The sequence below is a fragment of the Delphinapterus leucas genome, chromosome 1, assembly GCF_059928025.1.
Source record: "Delphinapterus leucas isolate spDelLeu-1000000601 "Yukka" chromosome 1, BTC_Dleu_Yukka2, whole genome shotgun sequence".
Lineage (NCBI taxonomy): Eukaryota > Metazoa > Chordata > Mammalia > Artiodactyla > Monodontidae > Delphinapterus > Delphinapterus leucas.
The window spans coordinates 147,067,818-147,091,368 of record NC_143129.1 but is presented as its reverse complement, the minus strand read 5'-3'; the positions used below and the strand labels follow the sequence as shown (position 1 = coordinate 147,091,368).

General features: G+C 35.7%; 1 protein-coding gene across 5 annotated transcripts in view; it reads left to right on the top strand.

Moving 5' to 3' along the window:
• ZFYVE9 (zinc finger FYVE-type containing 9) overlaps positions 1–23,551 on the top strand; it is a 184,930-nt gene that overhangs the window by 29,690 nt on the left and 131,689 nt on the right. For 3 of the 5 annotated variants that reach the window (XM_022575681.3, XM_030760019.2, XM_022575680.3), the window contains exon 2: positions 21,893–21,998. The exons of 1 other annotated variant lie outside the window; for it this stretch is intronic. The gene's annotated coding sequence lies outside the window, so the exon portion shown is untranslated. Of the gene's footprint in view, positions 1–1,336; positions 21,999–23,551 lie in introns of those variants that run through there. One more of the 5 variants, XM_089922657.1, reaches the window with a different exon arrangement.

Below are 23,551 nucleotides of genomic sequence, written 5' to 3'. Positions count from 1 at the left end.
TAGAGAAGTATCCATTATATTATATTATATTGATATTATTTCTTTTTAATCCTCATAGCAATCTTTTGACATGGGTGGTATTATTCTCACTTTACAATGAGCAAATTGAAACTCAGAGATTTATTATTTTAAGGAAGGTCACTGGTGAGTGCTCTTTTCATTTTCTGTCATTCTTTTAGTCTTTCATTCAACAAATACGCCAGGCTTTGGAGATGCAGCCATGACCCAGTCAGACATGATCCTTGCTCTCATGAAGTGAATTGTCTGGTGGAGTCCTTTTACTGAGTCTTTGAGCCCTATTTCATATAGTAGTAACATATTTGTAGAATACTTTATAAGATATTTCTGCATTTTAATCTAATTTTATAGCTCTTATTGCAGCCTTCTGACTCAGGTGGGTTAGATAGTAGTGCTATTATTCCCATTTGAAAACAAGGAAACTGAGACTTAGGGATATTTAGGTCATTTAGTTAGTAAATGGCTGAGTTAGTATGCAAACTCAGGTTATCTGGCTCCAAGGATCCTGCACTTCCTCCATTATGCCACATTGTCTCACTATTTCACATGAAACTACAAGCCTATATCACCAAGAGTGATATTCTGGAAAGTAACCAGTCTAGCAGTACTTAGCAAATCAGAGTTCTACCAGGCAGGGCATGTGGGAAGAGGAATCAGGAGGCCTAAAACAGCTGTGTCTAGTGTGCTGGCATGGATTTATTCCTAAATAACACATTGAGAAGGAATGCTTTGGAGGGAGACTAAAACATGAGAAACATGGCACAGACATGGTCTCAGCAGCACCTGCATGGACTCATGACACAATAACTGCCAGGGACATTTTTTTTTCTAGAACAAAGGCTTGAAACAGACAGTGAATTTAAGACGAAGTGACGCAAACAACACGGGACTCCATACAGAGCTATCTGCAGCTACAAATCAGAGTGTAATCTTTATATGAGGAAGGGATTGCTTATTTTACATTGATTACCTCAGCTGCCTTTGTGCAAGTACAGAGATAGCAATCTATTCAGTAAAAACATTTGAGTGCTTCCTCTGTGTAAAAGCACTGTTACGCATTGTGGGAGTGATACCAACATGGGTATGACACCATCCTTGCCCACAAGGAGCTTGTAACCTTGTAAGGAAATTTTGCATTCATTCAAACAATACTTGTTCATCCAGAGTTTATTATGTCAGGCCCTGTAGCACGTGTTAAGCAGACAAGAGTGGATGAGATAGAAACTATCCCTATGCCTTTAGCTTATACTTTCCATCACCTGGAGAGTATTTCCTTACCTCCTTCCCCTAAGTCTAAGTAATTGGAAACCTTTTAAAGTAGAGAGCAGGATATGAAATTCTCTTAGCAAAATAGTAGTCAGTGGTATTCTTGTGACTTGGCCACAAATAGAACTCGATAGCTAATGGGTCAGAACTTAGGTGTCATGCTAGAAAATATTTGCATCACGTTTAGTGATCACATTCAGAACAGTACAAAACATCACAATAGAAAAAAGTGGACAAAGTATTTTAACAGGAGATCACAGAATAGGAAATAAAAAAGGAAAAAAAATATATGTCAGTCTTTCTGGTAATGAGAGAAATGTTAATTAAATATTGAAATAGTGTTTTTACCTCTCTCATTGGCAAAAATAAAAGTTGATAAGAGCAAATTTAAGTAATAATGGTAAGAAAACTTTATTGAGTACTTTCTCTGTGGCAGGCAAAAACAGTCTTTACAACAGTCCTAATGAGGTAGGTACTATTATTATTATTGTTTTATTGATAAGGTACTTGAGGTACAAGGATAGCGTAACTTGTCCAAGGTCAGACATCTAGTACTTATTGAGCCCAAATTTGAACTCAGGCAACCTGTCTCTAGAGCCTGCACTCTTAATCACCAAAGCGGTGCCTTTGTCTGGATTGGTTATCATAATGCTCAGCCTCTAGAAGTGTCTACCACAAAGAAAGCACTTAAATATTTGTTGAATGGATTCTTAAAATGAAAATGTTTAGGGGACTATCCTGGTGGTCCAGTGGTTAAGAATCCACCTTCCAATGCAGGGGATGCAGGTTCGATCCCTGGTCGGGGAACTAAGATCTCACGTGCTGCAGGGCAACTAAGCCTGTGCACTGCAACTACTGAGCCCATGCACCACAACTAGAGAGAAGCCCATGTGCCGCAATGAAAGATCCCACGTGCTGCAACTAAGACCCAAAGCAGCCAAAGATAGATAAATTAATTAATAAAAATAAATTAATTAATTAAAAAAAGAAAGAAAATGTATTAGGCACATCATTTTTGGAGGGTAATTTATTGATATCAAAAAACACATACTAATGACTCAATAATTCTGTTTCTTAATGTGTATCTTAAAAAAATGTATATAAGGAGGCATGTATTATACATGGCCACATTCTTGGTACTTGCAGAAAAATAAGAGAAAATGTAAATGTTCATCAGTGCTATAAGTAACTAATAATATAACTAATGTATAGCCTTATATAATTATTAAATGACTAAGTAAAACTACGATATAGGTATATTTCAGAATTCTATATGCACAGTTAAAATAAATGAAGTATTTGATCTGGAAAGGTATCTAGGATATACTATTGAATGAGAAAAGCAAGTTACAGAACTTTTCCTACCAAAATAGATTCTAGATGATGAAAGAGTAAAATAAACAAAAATAACCATGAAAATAGCAGAGAAAACATGGGTGAATATTTTTATAATATTGGAAGGAGGAAGGCTTTTCTAAGCATGATATGAAATGTAAAAGCCATAATGAAGACTGATGAATTTGATTACAGAAAAATGGATGACTTCCATATAGAAAAAAAAAAGAACAAACATTAAACTGGAATGAAGATTCTAATCATGATATATATATATATAAAGGATATTTATAGGCAATTTGTAGAAAGGCCAGTAGGCATATGAAAGATAAATAGATGTTCAGCTTTTACTCCTAATTAAAAATACAAATTAGAATATCAGGTCCCGTTTACTACCTGTGAGATTGGCGAAGATTGATAATAGTAATGACAAGAGCTTATAGAAAGAAATTTTACATACTCTTGGAGGAAATAGAAATAAGCACAGCATGTTTGGTGGAAATTTTGGCAACATTTATTAAAATTTAAAATGCATAATACTTTTGTCTTAAATTCCACTTTTAGGGATTTATTGTATATTAAAGTGTAAAGATATGTTTATAAGGATATTCATTATATTGTGTATAGGTATAAAAATATGGAGAGACTCTAGATGTCTGTTGATAGGGATGAGAGTTAAATTGTATTGATAATACATCCGTATAATGGAATGCTATTCAGCTATTTAAAAAGACTGTGGCAAATCTGTTCACACAGCACTGCTCTGTAGTGCTGATTGATTATAATGCTACATTAAATAACATATGTATGAACATACTAAAACAGTAGGCATGTGTATGTTTAAAAAGTCCATTATAGTAACCTGTTGATCTATATCTCTTCCCCTGCTCTTTTCTCAGTACTGTTATCTGTAGTGGGAGCATTAATAAATTCAGACATACTGTAGTCTAATGTTCAGATGTTATTAAACTAGAGTTTCTCTTTCTTTTATTAGCAGAAAGAGTAAGGACAATTTATAGCTCATAGGAGCATTTTTATACTTCTGCAAGTACTTCTGAATGCCAAAGAGTAGAAGTGAAGGAGGAATGTTGTTTCCAAACGTATACATACCTAGAGGTTAAGAGTCTGAGATGTGAAACCAGAATGCCTGGGTTTAAATCCTGGTTTTGCTACTGTGTGTGACTTTGTACAAGTTACTTACCTTCTTTTTGCCTCCATTTCCTTATTATTCATCCAACAAATATTTGAGTGCCTACTGTATGCCAGACACTATTCTGGATGCCAGTGATAAAACAAGGAGGATTAAGACAAAATCTCTACCTTCTTGTATATGTACATTCTGGAGGACTTAATTCTATACCTACTGTTTAGGGTTCTTAAGAGAATTAAGGGTTTAATATCTCTAAAGCCCTTGGAATGAAGTCTGGTACATAGTAAGTGGACAATAAATAATATTACTGTTATTCTCCCCTCTAAAATAAATAGGCATACAGAGTGTGATTTATTAACTATTTTATGGAAGTTTTTGTCAAATACAATGACATTCAAGGATATATGAAACAATCTATTTCAGTGTATTCTTACATTTGTCCACATTCTAGATGCTCACATACACTCTCAGTCATTGAGCTCTAGCTTGGCAGATAGTACTACACACTGTTGGCCACTGAACCTTACCATACACCATGTTGCAAAAGCTCTCAGCCTGTGAGTGTTCTACCACCATATTTTGAGTGTGCTAGATGTTGAAGTGCAAAATTTACAGTAGTTCTTTTAAGGAGTCTTGATGGAAATGCTAGAGAAATCAAGAGAGTAAAGATCAGAAAGTTATTAATGGGTAAATTGAAGGTCATCATAAACATCAATGAAGCCTGGGAGGATTGACTAATAATTGTACAGCATTTACTAGGAGAAGTTAAATGTTGTAGTTATATTTATTAGTTTGTGAATTTACAAAATCGCAGCATATATTCATAGAACAAATATTTATTTACAGCCTGCTACGTGCTATGTTAAATGCTGTCAGTTCTTTGGTGAACAAAATAGTCATGGAACCTGTCCTCATATAGCTGATATTTCACAATGTTACAAAAATAATTTTAGGGTTACAAGAGAACTATGCAGGAAGCCTAGTCTGAGAGGTCAAAGGAGGTCTTCCTTGTGGAATTGAGATTTAATCAATTTAATTCAGTTCAGTCCCCTGAAGGTTGAGTGAGTTTGTATTAGCCAGGAGGAGAGAGTCATAAGAAATGAGTGGGAAACAACAATGCAAGGAGAGGGGTCAGCATCGAGAAAGAACCAGAGGTGGAAAGAACATGATACTCTTGAGGAATGGGAAGATGTCATTGTGGATGGAGAGAAGTAAATGGAAGGGAAAGTGGCAAAAGAATAAGCTGGAGAGTTAGGCAGGGGTTAAATTTTGCAGGACCTTACAAGGTCAGAGTAAGGAGTTTTGATATTATTTTAAGTGCAATGGAAAGCAATTGAAGAGTTTCAAGTTGAAGAATCACTTGATTAAATTTTTAAAATTGAGGTATTATTGACATATAACATTCTATTAGTTTCAGGTATACAGCATAATTATTTGATATTTGTATATACTAGTGTGGAATGATCACCACAATAAGTCTAGTTAACATCCATCACCATGTATAGTTAGAAAACATTTTTTTGTTTTGATTAAGGACTTTTAAGATCTGCTGTCTTAACAACTTTCAAATATGCAGTACAGTTTTTGGTGAAGTCTTTAGGGTTTCCTATATATAATGTCATGCCATCTGCAAACAGTGACAGTTTTACTTCTTCCTTTCCAATTTGGATGCCTTTCATTACTTTTTATTGCCTGATTGCTCTGGCTAGGCTTTCCAATACTGTGTTGAATAAAAGTAATGAGAGTGGACATCTTCGTCTTGTTCCTGATCTTAAAGGAAAAGCTTTCAGTTTTTCAGCATTGAGTACGATATTAGCTATGTACTTGTTATATGTGGGTTTTATTATGTTGAGATACTTTCCCTCTATACCCACTTTTCTGAGAATTTTTATTATGAATGGGTGTTGAATTTTGTCAGATGCTTTTCTGCATCTATTGAGATGATCATATGATTTTTATCCTTCGTTTTGCTAACATGGCACATCACACTGATTTGCAGTTGTTGAATCATCCTTGCATCCCTGGAATAAATCCAACTTAATCATAGTGTATGATCGTTTTAATGTATTGTTGAATTTGGTTTGCTAATATTTTGTTGAGGATTTTTGCATTTGTGTTTATCAGGGATGTTGGTCTATAATTTTCTTTTCTTCTGGTGTGTGGTCTGGTTTTGGTATCAGGGTAATGCTGGTCTCATAAAATGCATTTGGAAATGTTCCCTCTTCTATTTTTTCAGAGTTTGAGAAGGATTGGTATTAATTCTTCTTTAAATGTGGCTGACACTGGACTTTTGTTGAGAGGTTTTTCATTACTGATTTAATCTTCTTACTAGTAATCAGTCCATTTGGATTTTCTATTTCTTCATGATTTAGTCTTGTAAGGTTGTATATTTCTAGGAATTCATCCATTTTTTCTAGGTTGTCTGATTTGTTGGTGTATAATTGTTTATAGTAGACTCTTGATCCTTTCTATTTCTGTGGTATGTTGTCATGTCTCCTCTTTCATTTCTGATTCTATTTATTTGAGTCTTCTTTTTTTTCTTGGTGAGTGCGGCTTAAGGCTTGTCAATTCTGTTTATCTTTTCAAAGACCCGGCTTTAGTTTCATTGATCTTTTCTATTGTCTTTTAGTGTATATTTCACTTATTTTCACTCTGATCTTTGTTATTTCCTTCCTTTTACTAACTATGGGCTATGTCTGTTCTTCGTTTTCTAGTTCCTTTAGGTGTAAAGTTAGGTTGTTTATTAGAGATTTTTCTTATTTCTTGAGGTAGGCATTTATTGCTATGAACTTCCCTCTTAGAACTGTTTTTGCTGCATCCCATAAATTTTGATATGTTTTATTGCCATTTTCATTTGTCTTAAAGTATTTTTAAAGTTCTCTTTTGATTTCTTCATTAACCCCTAATTAGTTCTTTTTGAAGGTTACTTTAACTGCTGAGTGAAAATGGACTGGGGGAGATGACAAAAGTACTATGAGGAGATCATTGAAGAGATTATTTCTGTAATCCAGATATGGTATAATAGTGGCTTGGACCAAAGTCGTGGTTGTAGACAGAGAAAATGGATTTTTATCAATTTTAGGACATGACTGAATGTTGATGATGACCATTATGGAGAGGGAGGGATAGAGAATGACTATATCATAAGCATCTGGATAGTTAATGATAATAGGGAACAGAGAAGAAATGGCATTGATTATTGTGAGAGTAGATGTACATATTGAATTTGAGATGTCTTTGAGACACAGAGACATTAAATAGGCACTTGTGTATATATATAGGTTTAGAACCCAGAAAAGAGGTCTGAAGTAGAGAAAAGGAAATTAGGACTTGTTAACAGGTAGTGTTTGAGGCAATGGTAGTAGATAGAATTCCCTTGGAAAATAATATAAATCAAGAAAGAAGAGAACTGAGTATAGAACTTTGAGGAATTTCAACATTTAAGATTGGCTAGGGACTTCCCTGGTGGTCCAGTGGTTAAGACTCCGTGCTTCCAATGCAGGGGGCCTGGGTTTGATCCCAGGTTGGGGAACTAAGATCCCACATACCGCAACTAAGCCCACACGCTGCAACTACTGAGCCCTCGAGCTCTAGAGCCTGTGCGTCGCAACTAGAGAGCCCATGAGCCATAATGAAGATGCAGAGCAGCCAAAATAAATTAAAAAAAAAAAAAGATCAGGTAAGGGTGAAGGAGTCAGGGATGAAAGTGAGAGGGTTAAGCCAAAGAAGTGGGAGAAAATCAGAAATTTTAGTGTCACATAAGTAAGTCATGGAAGAATAGTTTCATAAAGAAGGAGGATGTGATCTACCATAACTGAATGTTGCTAAGATGGGGAAAGAAGCCAGAAAAGAGTGGGGCATGCATGGGAGGTGAAGGGGAGACATTGAGAGTAGACAACTCTTTTGAGAAAATAGTCCTCTTGGGACTTCCCTGGCAGTCCAGTGGTCAAGACTCTGTGCTCCCACTGCAGGGGACACAGGTTTGCTCCCTGGTCGGGGAACTAAGATCCTGCATGCCACACAGTGTGCCCCCCCCCAAAAAAAAAAACCCAACAGAAAATAGTCCTTTCGAGTGTGAAGGGTTAACTGTCTCAAATTCGAGGTATAGTGGAATATCCAAATGGAGAAGTATTGTATATCAGGTGGGTTAAGCTGTGGCCCTGGAATTTGAGTGAGAGGTGAGGGTTAGAGAAATCTGAGAGTCATTCACATGGAAATGGTAGTTGAAGACTTTAGAAGAAAAGGGAGCCAAAGATAAAACTGTGAGAGCACCTATAGTTAGAGATTTTCTTTGGATTGTTATTAATAACATTGTAGTGTTCATAGTACAAGTAATTTGAGCATGGACTTGTTTCATCCAACTCAGTTATCCCAAGCTTTGGCTGATACAATTCAGGTTTTGCTCGTCTTAAATTTGACATTGGTAAAAGTAAGATGCAGTGCTCTAAATGCCCCCCACCCCCCACCTCCCCAAGTTGTCAAGACAGGAGCAAGCACAATATCTATTTTTACTGCAGGTGTTAAGGTACACAATTTTATTTTTGGCTGGTTTTTCATTAGTTGGTGGTTTGTACCAATATATCACTTGTGACTAGATTAATGGTGAGTCATAACCCTGCTTTACACAAACTCTTGTTATTACTTTTGGTACATACAATTTGTGCTGTACAAATTATATCTCCCGATCAATCTGCTACCTAAAGTGATCTGAAAAATAAGACCCTTCCCCCAATGAATTTATCTCTTGTTTATTATCTACTGTAGATCATAGAATATCTGAGCTAGTGTCTGATCTTTGAAATTTTAGGTATGCGATTAAGGTTGAAACTCTGATTTTCATGTCATTAGTCTCAATTTATATCATTCTGTTGGGATATGTTTGTTAAGATTATTGTTGCAAGTTAAAGCAACCAGTTGGAGCTTACTTAAGGAAAAGGGGAGTGTTATAAGGATACTAGGTAATAAACTGGTTAAGTTGATTGGTTCCCCAGAATATGGTTTTATTTTGCAATAAAAATTTATGTGTGTGTATGGAGCAAGAGGCAGGCAATCCTAGAATTCTGTTGGCAAAAATAATCCAATAGATATCTACTACCTAAAAATTAAAGATAAGGACTTGGGCTAATATAGTGTTAATTAGTGGTTCCAGTCATGGACAAACAATCTATTTGCTACTTTAGGAATGTTGTATATCTGAATAGTATTCCATATATACACAAATTTGTTTTTATGTCTTGAGTCTTATTACTCTAGACTTGAGAATTACCCATGTTATTTGTTTTAGTGCCAATCTCAGAATCAGTTGCTGTTCTAAAGGTTTCAGTGCATACATATATTTGATACATCTGTTATCACTTACCCAATATTTGTTCAACTCTGCTTTTCTTCAGTGTGTACTAGGAGAAAGCAACTACCTGGTACTAATAGCTCTTGACTGAGAATTCAGTGTTTGTGAAAGATGCCAGATTGATATCCTGGAAATTGAAACCCTCTGTGAATGTGGTGTAGCAATAATGTCAGCTTCCCACATCTTGCTTTCTTAATGTACTTTGGTCTTGATCTGCAGGAATAAAGCTCTTTTCAAAGATTATCTCATTTCTTTTTTCTGCCACTGTGAGTGAGGTTGTTTGTATTCAAAGCATGCTTTATAGGATCAGATATATTTAGCCTCTTCAGAAAGTTGAACAGTCAGGTTACTTTTTTGTTCTTGTGTTTCATTTCATTGTTCAAACTTGAATTGATTACTTAAGACCAGTGGCCCTGATGGATTATTAATTGTATAAACAAACCAGTCCCCTGGTTGGCTTTATGGTTCAAATCACATTCTGCTTTTCTTTTGTAATTCTTCCACACAAATTGCTTTTTGATGATGAATAGTAATGGCTACCAGTTATTGAGCACTTAAATGTGAGACCTAAGGAAGGCACTTTATATAAATACATTCTTCATTATTAAAACTATCCTGGGAAGTATAGTGTTCATACAAAGTATAAAGAAACTGAGACTCAGAAAGGTTTATTTAATTAACCTCCTCAAAGCAGCAACAGCTGTTAAATGCTAGAGCATGAATTCAAACTTGAATTTGCCAGAGTCCTGTGCTAGTGTTCTTTCACCAAACTCCACTGATGCTCATAAAAATGTTCATTTGGATTAAACATCAGAGAAGCAAGTCTGTTACATATTGGTAATTGTTGATTTGAAATTCTAATCCCAGTTTTTCTAGATATTCCATTGTATTTACAGATACCCTTGAATCACACCTTTTTTTTTCCTTTAAAGGTGAGTCATCAAACTAATAGAAGCTGTTTGAAGTTGTGATTAGAATAGAAAGCCCTGGTAAAACATAGTTTAAGTTTGAACTTCAGTATGCAAACTAATAATTTTATGTTGGCATTAATAAACTTTGAAATAGTAAGTATATTAGAGCCTTAGCAGTCTCAACACAGCTCTTGGGGTCCTTCCTATGGAAAAATTTTGCAGGTGGAAGTACTTTGAAAGTTAGTCTTTTAGTTATTTTACTTTGGATCACAAGTGGTTAGTGAGCACTTACTCTGTGCCAAGCATTGTGCCATACGCGCACACACACACACACACACACACACACACGGGATATAGTGATCAATAAGTCAGAAGTAGTCTCTTTTCTGGAAAACATCAGTATGAGCCTGGAAAGAGGAGACAAACAGTTAAAAAAAATCATAATTCAGCTGGTAAGTGCTGTGATAGAAGAAATGAAAGATATATGGAAAGAAGGAGCACCTGTCCTAGACCTAGAATAGAAGGGCTTCAAGGAAGATGTGATGTATAGGCTCGGATAAGGAGGATAAGCAAGAATTAGTCGAGTAATAGTGGTGGGGGCAGAATATTCCAGGCCTAAATAATAATGTGTGAAGGCCTGTTTTTTCCCCAGTAGTTTTATTGAGATATAATTCACCTATCATAAAATTGTCTCTTTTAAAGTACACATTCAGTGGTATTCAAGTATATTCACAGAGTTGTGCAACCATCACCACTGCCTAATTCCAGAACATTTTCATCACCCCAGAAAGAAACACCATATCCATTAGCACTCACTCCCTATTCCCTCTTCTCCCTGGCCCTTGGCAACCACTAATCTACTTTCTGTCTCTAAGGATTTGCCTATTCTGGACGTTTCATATAAACAGAACCATACAATATGTGGTCTTTTGTGACTGGCTTCTTTCACTTAGTATAATGTTTTCAAGGTTCATCCATATTGTAGTGTCTATCAGCATGAAGGGCTGTTTTGAGGAATGGAGATGGGCAATATTGAGAATTGAAAGTTTAGTTGATCAGGATGATCAGTGCATAGAGCAAGAATTTGAGAATAAAGACAAGGTTTCATACTAGAGAGGTAAGCAGAAACCAAATCAACAAAGCTATGTTATAGAAGTATGGACTTTATCCTAAGGGCAATAGGATACCATTGAATGGTGTTAAGTATGAAAACAATATAATGGTGTTAAGTATGAAAACAATATAATGAAAAATATAATATACAATGTTTTTTAGTTGTGTAGAGAATAGGCTAGATGGACACAAAATGGGGGGCAGGGAGACCAGTTAGTTTTCTTGCAAAAATCTGGGCAACAGAAAGATGTCAGTGGTGTGGGATATGGCCTGGGAATGTAGAGTAGTGGATGGATATGAGAGATTTAAAAGGCAAGATTGGCAATACTTGGTGTTAGAGTGAATGTAGAGGTGGGGGAGAAGGAGAGGAAGTATCTAGAATGGCGCTTAAGTTTTAGGATTGGTGAGCCAGGTGGATTATGATACATAGACTAATTAAGGAACTGGCTAGATAGATGAATTCCCAGGGTGCCAATCCATAAGGAGTACTAAATTGGCACGGGGAAGTTAATGAGACGAAAAAATGAATTTACCGGAACTCTTTTCTTATTAGTAGAATACTGTATGTTGGGGGGAAAACTTTGGTAAGCTTCTAGAGAAGGAGGTAAGACCCCCTCCCTCACCTAGCTTCTTGTTTGAATAATGAGATGTTTCCTAAACTGTACTCTAAGAAGCCCAAAGGCTGTTTCATTGAGTGTGATATGTAAATTTGGAACTGGAGCTAAATAAGTCAGTAGAGGAGAAGCTGCCATCAGGGTTCTTCTTTTTTGCCTGTTCATCTTCTGGTTCTTACCCTTTTTTCTAGACTATTTGTATAAGATCGGGTTGAAGAGTATCAAATTACTAACTTACTGTTGCATATATCTATTGTTATGTAATAATTTATACCAAAACATAGTGGCTTACAACAACAATTTAATTCTTTCTTGTGGTTCTAGGGGTTGACTGGACTAGCTAAGAGGTTCTCTCTTAGGGTCTTCATGAAGTTGTAGTCACACAGTGGCTGGGGCTAGGGTCATCTTGAGGTTTGCTCATTAACATATGTGAAGGTTCATGGGCCAAATCACCTACATGTAGCCTTTCCCTGTGGTCTTTCTGGCGTGATAACTGGATTCAAAGAGTGAGTGTCCTAAGAGAAACAGGCAGAAACTCTATTACCTTTTATGACCTAGTTTTAGAAGTTGTGTCCCTCCTGTTTTGCTCTATTAGTTGAAGTAGTCGTGAAGTTTTGCCCAGCTTTAGAGGAAGGGGACATAGAGTTTACCACTCTTGTAAGAAGATCATGTGGGATGGGAGGTACTGCAGCAGACATCTTGGGGTTTTTTGTTTGTTTGTTTGGCTGTGCTACATGGCTTGCGGGATCTTAGTTCCCTGACCAGGGATCGAACACAGGCCCTTGGCAGTGAAAGCGTGGAGTCTTAACCACTGGACCACCAGGGAATTCCTCATCTTTGGAAATATAATCTGCCTTACCTACCTTGAGAGCCCTGCCCAGACTAGGATAGGAAACCAAGAAAGAGGACTTTGGGATTTTGAAGCAATTTTGTATATATTGAGTTTAACTCTTTGTCATACTTCTTGGTGGAAATGCTATTAAGAAGTTTGTTTACTGAGCAGATACTGAATTTGTTCTGTGGTGAATAGTATTAATTAGAGACAAGACCGGAAACATTATTTAACTGAGAATATTTTCTAGTTTATTCTTTTTCTTTTTTTAAACCTGTGGCCAGGATTTTGGAAATTATTACCTTAATAAATGTCTTCTATTGTAAACAAGCCCACATCAGAGATTCCTATAAATTGCTTGTATTTTAAATATCATCTTTATTCTTGTCATTTTTCCTTATAGGTTTATTTTTTAAGAATATCTTGGTTTCTTAATTTTAGATGATTCTTCTTTCACATTCCCCATATTATAATTAAAATTTTAATTGTCTTTTTACACTCCAGGGAGATAATTTTTTAAAATACTTGTCTTTCCTATTTCCTTCCTTTTTCAGTTTTCATATTTGAAAGTAAAAATTTAAATAGCTTGGGTTTTTATTAATTGAAATTCATGGATGCTCAATTCTCTTTTCTTTTATTAACAAATAATATACATTCTTCCTAAGAAAAATTAGTACTATAGATAAGCTTGACTAAAATGTAAACCACCCAAACGCTATTGAGACTCTCTATTATATTTTAGTGTATATATTTTTAAAGACTTTTAAGTCTTTCCGCAAACATGGAGTCTTACATTTGTACCATTTTGTAAATTGATACTTCCGTTTGACATTTAGATTTTTCTCACTATTTACTGTTTTAAACATCAATCTAACAGTTAACTTGTTTTACATCTTTTGTATTTATCTAATTGTTTCCTTAAGATAAATCTCCAGAAGGGTAATTATTATTTTAAAGGGCCTGTATTTGAATAATAATGATAACATTTCCCAATTATTTAAATCCTTGTCACTTTTTCTCTCTCCTACTAGAAAATTTCTGTTTTTTGTTTCTCTCTTGTATTTGCTTACTGTCCTTCTCTCCTACAACACACACACATTCACAAATATTTATTTCTTAGGGAAGAAGAAATCTTCATCATGAGGTTGATTACTTAAGTATGAACTTTATTAGTTTCATTCAATTTACTTCTTCATGAGACATTTGTTGAACACTATGTGCTATACCCTGGGTTAAAGAGCATGAAGGCATAGCCCTGATCTCAGTGAACTCACGGTCCAATGGGGAAGACAACCAGGATTACCCATAATGTAAATTCATTTGGTCTCTGCTGCCATTAGTAGAGAGATGCATGACAGGAACATAAAACATGACTCTTTTAAAACAGTCTGTAGAGAATTGAGGAAGGCTTCCGAGGTTGAGGTGAGAATGAGGTGAACCTTGGTAACGCAAGTTAGGCAAATAAAAAGTAGTTCAACATAGGTACAGAATATGCAATGATAGAGAAGCATGGCAGAGCATCTCACAAGAAATATTAGTAGTTTGGTATGATTGGAGCTTTAGAAAGTAGTGGGAGAACAGGTTGGAAAACAAGTTCTGAAGGGATCTCTATGCCATGCTAAAAAACTACACTTCATTCTTGGGGGAAAGGAGGAAGGGGATCCATTTAGTTAGCTAGGAAAGCACAATCAGTCTGGGTAGTATATGTAGTAGCAAATGACGACCCATCATTGTGACCTCCAGAGATATGTCCATTAAATAGGTGAGATGGGGAGCTATTTAAGGATTTTTAAGCAGAAGAATAACATGATCTGATTTTCTTTTAGAAAGCTATTTTGGTAAGCCTACGAAAGGATATATTTTCTAGACCAAAGGAGACAGTGACATTAGTTTGGAAACTATATTGAACCAATCTGGGAGATAACTAATGAGGGCCTAAACTAAGGCAGATGTAGTAGAAATAAAAGGAGGGGGATAAAATTAGAAGCTGTTTATTTGGAATCCTTGCCATGGGAGTGTGTTATATGCTATACTTAATGAAATCATCCCACGTATTTTTAATACCTACTATATGACAAGCACTGTGCTGAGGTATTGGGATAAAGGGATGAATAAAAAGGGTTTCCTGCCTTGCGTGGTGTATTATTTAGCGGCGTGCAACAGATTTATAAAGGGAGAAGCTACCATGTAATGTGAAAAGTGTTGTTGATATAAATGTACTGTGAGAACATAGTGATTGTTAATTTCGCATTGGGAGGTGACATTGAGCAGAATATTGAAGGAGTTCTTTTTTTTCTATGTATCTTGAACTGTATTTAAGGCATTTTATACTGTATTTTATGTTGTATATCTATCCATTTACTGAATTTCTTTTGTTCCTTCCAAAAAAGCAATTCCATGATGCCAAAAGTCAGTGCACTAATATTTGCATTATAGGGATCCCAGAAGGAGAAGAGAGAGAGAAAAGGCCTGAGAACATATCTGAAAACATAGTAGTTGAAAACTTCCCTAACCTGGGAAAGGAAACAGTCACCTAAGTCCAAGAAGCACAGGGTCCCATACAGGATGAACCCAAAGAGGAACACACCAAGACACATTGTAATTAAAATGACAAAGATAAAGAGAGAATATTAAAAGCAGCAAGAGAAAAGCAACAAATAACATACAAGGGAACTCCCAATAAGGCTATCAGTTTCAGCAGAAACTCTGTAGGCCAGAGGGGAGTGGCACAATATATTCAAAGTGATGAAATGGAAAAGCTTAAAATCAATAATACTCTACCCAGAGGGATCAAAGGCTTTACAGACAAGCAAAAGCTAAAAGAGTTCAGTACCACCAAACCAGCTTCACAACAAATGTTAAAGAAACTTCTCTAGGCAAAAAAGAAAAGGATATAATTAGAAACAAGAAAATTACAAAATGAAAAAACTTACCAGCAAAGGCAAACATACAGTAAAGGTAGTATATCATCCACACACAAAGCTAGTCAGGAGGTTAAAAGACAAAAGTAGTAAAATCATGTATATCCTCAGTAAGCAGTTAAGGTATACACAAATCAATTAGATGTAAACCATGATATCAAAAACAGTAATTGTGAAGGGAGAAAAATACAAATGCACAGTTTTTACAGTGCATTTGAAATTAAGAGATCAGCAACTTAAAACAAGCATGTATATATAGACTGCTATACAAAAACATCATGGTAACCGTAAACCAAAAATCTATAATAGATAACACACAAAAAAAAGAAAAAGGAATTCAAACATAACACCAAAGATAGTTATCAAATCACAAGAGAAGAGAAGAAGAAAGTGAATAAATCCAAAAACGAATCCAAAACAACAAAATGGCAACAAGAACGTACATATTGATAATTACCTTAAATATAAATGGACTAAATGCTCCAACCAAAATACATAGGCTGGCTGAATGGATACAAAAACAGGACTCATATGTGCTGCCTACAAGAGACTCCTTTCAGATCAAGAGCCCCATACAGACTGAAAGTGAGGGGATGGAAAAAGGTGTTCCATGCCAATGGAAATCAGAAGAAAGCTGGAGTAGCAATACTTATATCAGACAAAAGAGACTTTAAAATGAAGACTATTACAAGAGACAAAGAAGGACACTTCATAATTATCAAGGGGTCAATCCAAGAAGAAGATATAACAATTGTAAATATATATGTACCCAACATAGGGAGCACCTCAATATATAAGGCAAATGTTAACAGACATAAAAGGGGAAATTGACAGTGACACAATAATAGTGGGAAACTTTAAGATCCCACTTACATCAGTTGATAGATCATCCAGACAGAAAATCAGTAGGGAAACACAGGCCTTAAAATGACACATTAAACTGAATGGACTTAATTGATATGTATAGAGGATTCCATCTGAAAGCAGCAGAATACACATTCTTTTCAAGTGCACATGGAACATTCTGCAGGATAGATCACATGCTAGGCCATAAAATAAACCTTGGTCAATTTAAGGAAATTGAAATCATATCAAGCACCTTTTCTGACCAGAGTGCTCTGAGACTAGAAATCAACTACAAGAAAAAAACTGTAAAAAACGCAAACACATGGCGGCTAAACAATATGCTACTAAACAACCAGTGGATCACTGAAGAAATCAAGGAGGAAATCAAAAAATACCTAGGGACAGATGAAAACACAGTGACCCAAAACCTATGGGACGCAGCAAAAGCAGTTCTAAGAAGGAAGTTTATAGTTACACAAGCTTACCTCAGGAAACAAGAAAAAAATCTCAAATAAACGACATAACATTACACCTAAAGCAACTAGAGAAAGAAGAATAAACAGAATTTGAAGTTAGTAGAATGAAAGAAATCATCAAGATCAGAACAGAAATAAATGAAATAGAGACTAAGAAAACACTGGAAAAGATCACTGAAACTAAAAGCTGGTTCTTTGAAAAGATAAACAGAATTGATAAACCTTTAGCCAGACACAGCAAGAAAAAAAAAGGGAGAGGGCCCAAATCAATAAAATCAGAAATGAAAAAGGAGAAGTTACAACCGACACCACAGAAATACAAAGGATCATAAGAGACTACTGTGAACAACTATATGCCAATAAAGTGGACAACCTAGAAGAAATGGACAAATTCTTAGAAAGGTACAATCTCCCAAGACTGAACCAGGAAGAAATAGAAAATATGAACAGACCAATTGCCAGTACTGAAATTGGATCAGTAATTTTAAAACTCCCAACAAACAAAAGTCCAGAACCAGATGGCTTCACAGGTGAATTCTACCAAACATTTAGAGAAGAATTGACATCTCTCCTTCTGAAACTATTTCAAAAAAGTGCAGAGGAAGGAACCCTTGCAAACTCATTCTATGAGTTTACCATCACCCTGATACCAAAACCAGACAAAGATATAAGAAAAAAAGAAAATTACAGGCCAATATCACTATGATGAACATAGATGCAAAAATCCTCAACAAAATGCTGGCAAACCAAATCCAACAATACATTAAAAGGATCATACACCATGATCAAGTGGGATTTATCCTAGTGATGCAAGGATTTTTTAATATCTGAAAATCAGTTGGTGTAATACAACACATTAACAAATTGAAGAATAAAAAGCATATAATCATTTCAGTAGACAGAGAACAAGCTTTTGATAAAATTCAACATTCATTTGTGATAAAAACTCTCCAGAAACAGGCACAGAGGGAACATATTTCAACATAATAAGTCAATATATGACAAACCCACAGCTAACATTATACTGAATGGTGAAAAGCTGAAAGCATTTCCTCTAAGATCAGAAACAAGATGAGGATGCCCAGTCTCGCCACTCTTATTCAACATAGTTTTGGAAGTCCTACCCACAGCAATCAGAGAAGAAAAAGAAGTAAAAGGAATAGAAAATGGAAAGAAAGACATAAAACTGTCACTGTTTTCAGATGACATGATACTATACATAGAAAATCCTAAAAACACCACCAGAAAACTACTAGAGTTGATGAATGAATTCAGTAAAGTTGCAGGATGCAAAATTAATACACAGAAATCTGATGCATTTCTATACACTAACAGCGAAATAGCAGAAAGAAAAATTAAGGAAACAATCCCATTTATCATCACATCAAAGAGAATAAAATACCTAGGAATAAACCTCCCTAAGGGAGGCAAAAGACCTGTACTCCAAAAACTATTACGGTGCTGATGAAAGAAATTGAAGACAGCATAAACAGATGGAAAGATATATTGTGTTCTGGGATTGGAAGGATCAATATTGTTACAATGATCATACCACCCAAGGCAATCTACAGGTTCAGTGCAATCCCTATCAAAATACCAATGGCAGTTTTCACAGAAGTAAAACAAATAATTTAAAAATTTGTATGGAAACACAAAAGAATACTTCTTGAAATAGTCAAACAATCTTGAGAAAGAAGAATGAAGCCGGAGGAATCAGCCTCCCTGACTTCAGACTATATACTACAAAGCTACAGTAATCAAAACAGTAGGCACTGGCAGAAAAACAGACCTATAGATCAGAGGAACAAGATGGATAGCCCAGAAATAAACCCATGCAGTTATGGTCAGTTAATCTATGACAGAGGAGGCAAGAATGTACAGTGGAAAAGACAGTCTCTTCAATAAATGGTGCTGGGAATACTGGACAGCTACATGTAAAATAATGAAATTAGAACATTCACTAACACCATATACAAAAATAAACTTAAAATGGATTAAAGACCTAAATGCAAGACTGGTTACTATATAACTCCTAGAGAAAAACATAGGCAGAACACTCTTGGACATAAATCACAGCAATATTTATTTTGGATGTCTTCTCAAGTAAAGGAAACAAAAGTAAACAAATGGGATCTAATTAAACTTAAAAGCTTTGGCACAGCAAGGGAAACTACCAACAAGATGAAAAGACAGCCTACTGAATGGGAGAAATATAAACAGCTCATACAGCTCAACAGCAGAAAGACAAACAACCTGATTAAAAAATGGGCAGAAGAATTGAATAGACATTTTCCAAAGTGGAAATACAGATGGCCAACAGGCACATGAAAAGATTCTCAGCATCACTAATCATCAGAGAAATGCAAATCAGAACCATAATGTGATATCACCTCACACTTGTCAGAATGGCTATCATTGAAAAGAACACAAATAATATGTGTTGGAGAGGGTGTAGAGAAAAAGGAACCCTCCTACACTGTTGGTGGGAATGTAAATTGGTGCAGCCACTGTGGAAAACAGCATGGAGATTTCTCAAAGAACTAAAAATAAAACTTCCGTATGACTCAGCAGTTCTCCTAGTTATATATCTGAAAAAGCCAAAAACACTAATTTGAAAAGATACATGCTCCCCAGTGTTCACAGCAGTGTTATTTATAATTGCCCAGGTATGGAAGCAACCTAAGTGTCCAGCAATAGATGAATGCATAAAGAAGATGTGGTATAGACATACAATGGAATACTACTCAGCCATAAAAAAGAATGAAATTTTGCCATTTACAGCAGCGTGGATGGACTTGGAGGGCGTTATGCTAAGTGAAATAAGTCAGTCAGAGAAATACAGATATTATATGATATCACTTATATGTGGAATCTCAGAAATACAGCAAACTAGCAAATATAATGAAAAAGAAGCAGATATATTCCCAGATACAGAGAACAAACTTGTGGTTAGCAGTGGAGAGAGAGACAGGGGAACTATAGGGGTCAGGGAGTGGGAGGTACATACTGTTGGATGTAAGGTAGGCTCAAGGATGTATTGTACAACGTAGGGAATACAGCCGATAGTTTGTAATAACTGTAAATGGAAAGCTTTAAAAATTGTATAACATTTTTTAATTAAAAAAATTTAAAAATAAGCTATAAAAAAGGGAAAAAGTAAAGAAAGGTTTTAGAACAAAGAAGCTGTAAAGTGCTTGCCTGCAGAGGGAGACGTGATGAGAAGGAAGTCTTTACCCCCCACAGAACCTTAGAGAGTCTTGTGATGTGGAGGCTCTAGGGATCTCTAAAGTCTTAGTTGAGGTGCGGTGTTGAAAACGGAGATTGTTTGCTACGAGTGGTTTAATTTTGCAGGTATTCTACCTTATCTTTTGTAGTCAAGTGACTTTCCTCATTGTCCTGCAGGAGACTAGAGGGTTATTTTCTGGTAGAAATGGATTATGAAAGCTTTGAATTGAGGGATTCCAGGCATATCAGAAGGTGAAGATGAGGTACAGGGTTGAAAGTAGATTAACTAAGGAAAATGTAGTGTGAAGTCATAAATGTGAAGTTGAGAGGAGTCACCGTCTTTCATGATTCTCCTTTAGCCACATTTAAGCTGCTTAGGGGAATGTATGGAGTAGGTAGACAGCTGGAGTTAACCAGGTTTGAGACTTTCCCAGCTGAGGCTAGAAGGTCAAAGGGATCTAATTCCAGAAGGAAGACCTATGATTTTTGAGACAGTTACATAATATTATTGGACTTGCCTCACACGTTAAAATAGACACACATACTCAGAATTTGAATTTATAGGGTTTATTTTATTTGTTTATAAAACTCTTTAATTGGCTAGGTATGAGAGGTATTACTTTGACCTCATTCTCATTTTGACCTTGGAATTTCTATCCCATACAGCCCTTTCATACTTCTGATATGATTTAGTCCTTTATTTGATAGATGTTAAGTCTGTTTCTTAGCATCAACAGCACTTCTCATTTAGAGTATATAGCATGTACATATTTTTTCAGGTTCTCAAGACAGGAAAATCTTTCATCAGTGATTTCCATTCCATTTTTTTTATTGTTCTCTGAAAACTTGAATTTCCAGCCTTTTAGAATACTTGCTTATTATTTTAATAAGCACATCATTTTCACATCAGATAGAATTACATTTGTAATAATGTCAGGAAACATATTTTTTTAGTGCCTCAGTTTATCTTTAAAATTAAGTGATGTTTGGATTTCCCTGGTGGTCCAGTGGTTAGGACTTTGCCTTCCAGTGCGGGGGGTGCAGGTTCAATCCCTGGTCGGGGAGCTAAGATCCCAGGCCAAAAAAACTGAAACATTAAGCAGAAGCAATATTGTAACAAATTCAATAAAGACTTTAAAAATGGTCCACTTTAAAAAAAAATTAAGTGATGTTTATTAGATCATGTCTGAGATACTCTCCTGTTTTGAAAATGCTGTGATTGTAAGTTAGATACTTTATACAGATAATATGAGATACTTAGTTTTATTCTGATTAGTTTCAACTGCTAATCCATTGCTTCTAAGCAGTGGAGGAGGGCTGAAATCATAAGGGACTCCATTTGGAGGAAAAACAGTTGTTTGGCAATAAAAAGTCCCAGCAGGAATCTTTTGAATCTCAATTTAAGAATTCTGTATGTATAGAAAAAAAAACCACACTAACAGAGGCCATTCTTGTGAAGCAGCAATTTTGTTAGCTTTGGATTCTTGGAGGGCCTATTGAAATATAAATAAGTAGTATTTTTATGAATTAACAGAGTCATTGGATAGAAAGTGCCTCTCTCTGCCTTTGATCTTTCACTTTGTATTACTCACTGAAAATAAGAAGTGTGCAGAAATTCTTAACTGTTCATTGAAATGTTTAAATTTGGGCCTTCTTAGACAATATAATGTGTTTGCTACTGCATTCCATGCTGGCCAGGTCTTTGAATCTGAAGGTATAATTGTAATTTATTGTTTAAGTCCCATAGTTTTTATTTGTCTGGCTATGATAGGTTGATATGAAGAACATCAGGGCTTATTGCTTTAGGAAGTGTAATGAGCAATGTGTTTTTTCTCTAGCATCAAACAGAGCATACTGAAACAGCAGGACTGGCTGGTGGTGCTGCAAGCATCATGAGTAAGCACAGAGAAGTCTGTTCCTTATCACGTGTGTAAGGGAAAAAAGGTAAGAAAACCAATGATCTTGTTTCTCTTAAGAGAGATTGAACTTGAGAAAACAGATCTATAGAAAATAATGCTCACGTATATATATGCTGCTTGCTTCATTTATAACGTTGTTCCTTATTAAATCAGGAATATTGTTTTTTTAAAAAAAACATTTGACTTAAGTCCAGAAAAAAGGGATATTTTAAAATTCCTGTTGACTTATGTCAAAATGCTAATTTCTCTACTAGTACTTGGCTTCTCCCTTTTAGAGTCAACTTCTACCTTGAGCATAGAAAGGTAATTTCAGCATGAAAAAGAACATGGACTTGAGCAATATTGTTAGGAGAAAATAGTGGTATATTTACCCAATTAATGTCATTACTATTTCTTAGTCAATCACGCAAGAGCTAAGCAGTGAAACCTTATTTTAGAGTGAGGAATCAGAAATACAGATTCGATTATATTATTTTATTTTGTATGTTTAGACTAGTTGTGATGAGCAGTCATTTCCAGCAGAAAATTGGAAGTATTTTATTAATTCTTGTAGAGCAAGACTCCTTAATCATTGACTTTTTCCTGACTAGGAATCTTCTTTGCTTTCTTTCAAGTATTATGATTATTTAAGGGGTAGAAAATGGTGGTGGGAGGGGAGGGTGTGTGAGTGAGATTGGTTTCAGAAACTGGTTATGCCATTCACTCATGGAGTGTTGCATGCTCTGCTGAGTTCTCTGATTTTCCACGTAAGCTTCGAGGATAGAGGCCTGGGTCTTACAGTGTGTGGCGAGAGACTGAGCTCCTAAGCCCTTAGCAGTAGTACCTTCCTCACCAGAACTTCTGGGCTTGCAGTTGGCAAGGTATTTCTCATGCCCTAGCTTTCTCACATGTGAGTGTGAGAGGGAGTGCCTTTGTCTGCCTTCATCTGGCAAAATCTTATTCTTCAGGCATCTCCTCTTTAGGAAGTTTTCAACCCACTGCAAAGACTATCAGTAATAATAAATAATAATTATTGGAGTATTTGTTACAGTAGTCCACCCTACCCCAAATAATATACTCCTGCCTCAGTCTGATTTGGATTTACTTCTTCTTTGGCTCCGTAGTACCCAGTGCATATATCATTTAGTACATACCACAGTGTTTCATATTTTAAGTTTACTCATCCATCTTCTATGAAACATTGGGCACCTTTAGGTCAAAGACATTGTCTTAGTTGTCATTGTAAAGTAATGACTAAGTACGTGGTACATAGTAGTTGCTCAATAATGTTTTATGTATGAATGCACACATGTTCATTATAAGTAGTATATGGTATAAAGAGGAAGTAACAGTGAAGGAGATATACAAGGAACAATCAGATAAGTGCTGTAAAAGTCACACCCTTAAGACTGAGATTCAAGACAGTGTCTAAAAGGACTCTGGTCAGTAGAATAAAAAAGAAGAGATTCTCAGGAAGAAACTGTATTGAATTAAGTAATTATATTCCTCTTTGAGATGTACCACTGACCCTTGAACAACGTGCAGGTTAGGGGCACTGACTACTCTGTGCAGTGGAAAATCTGCATATCACTTATAATC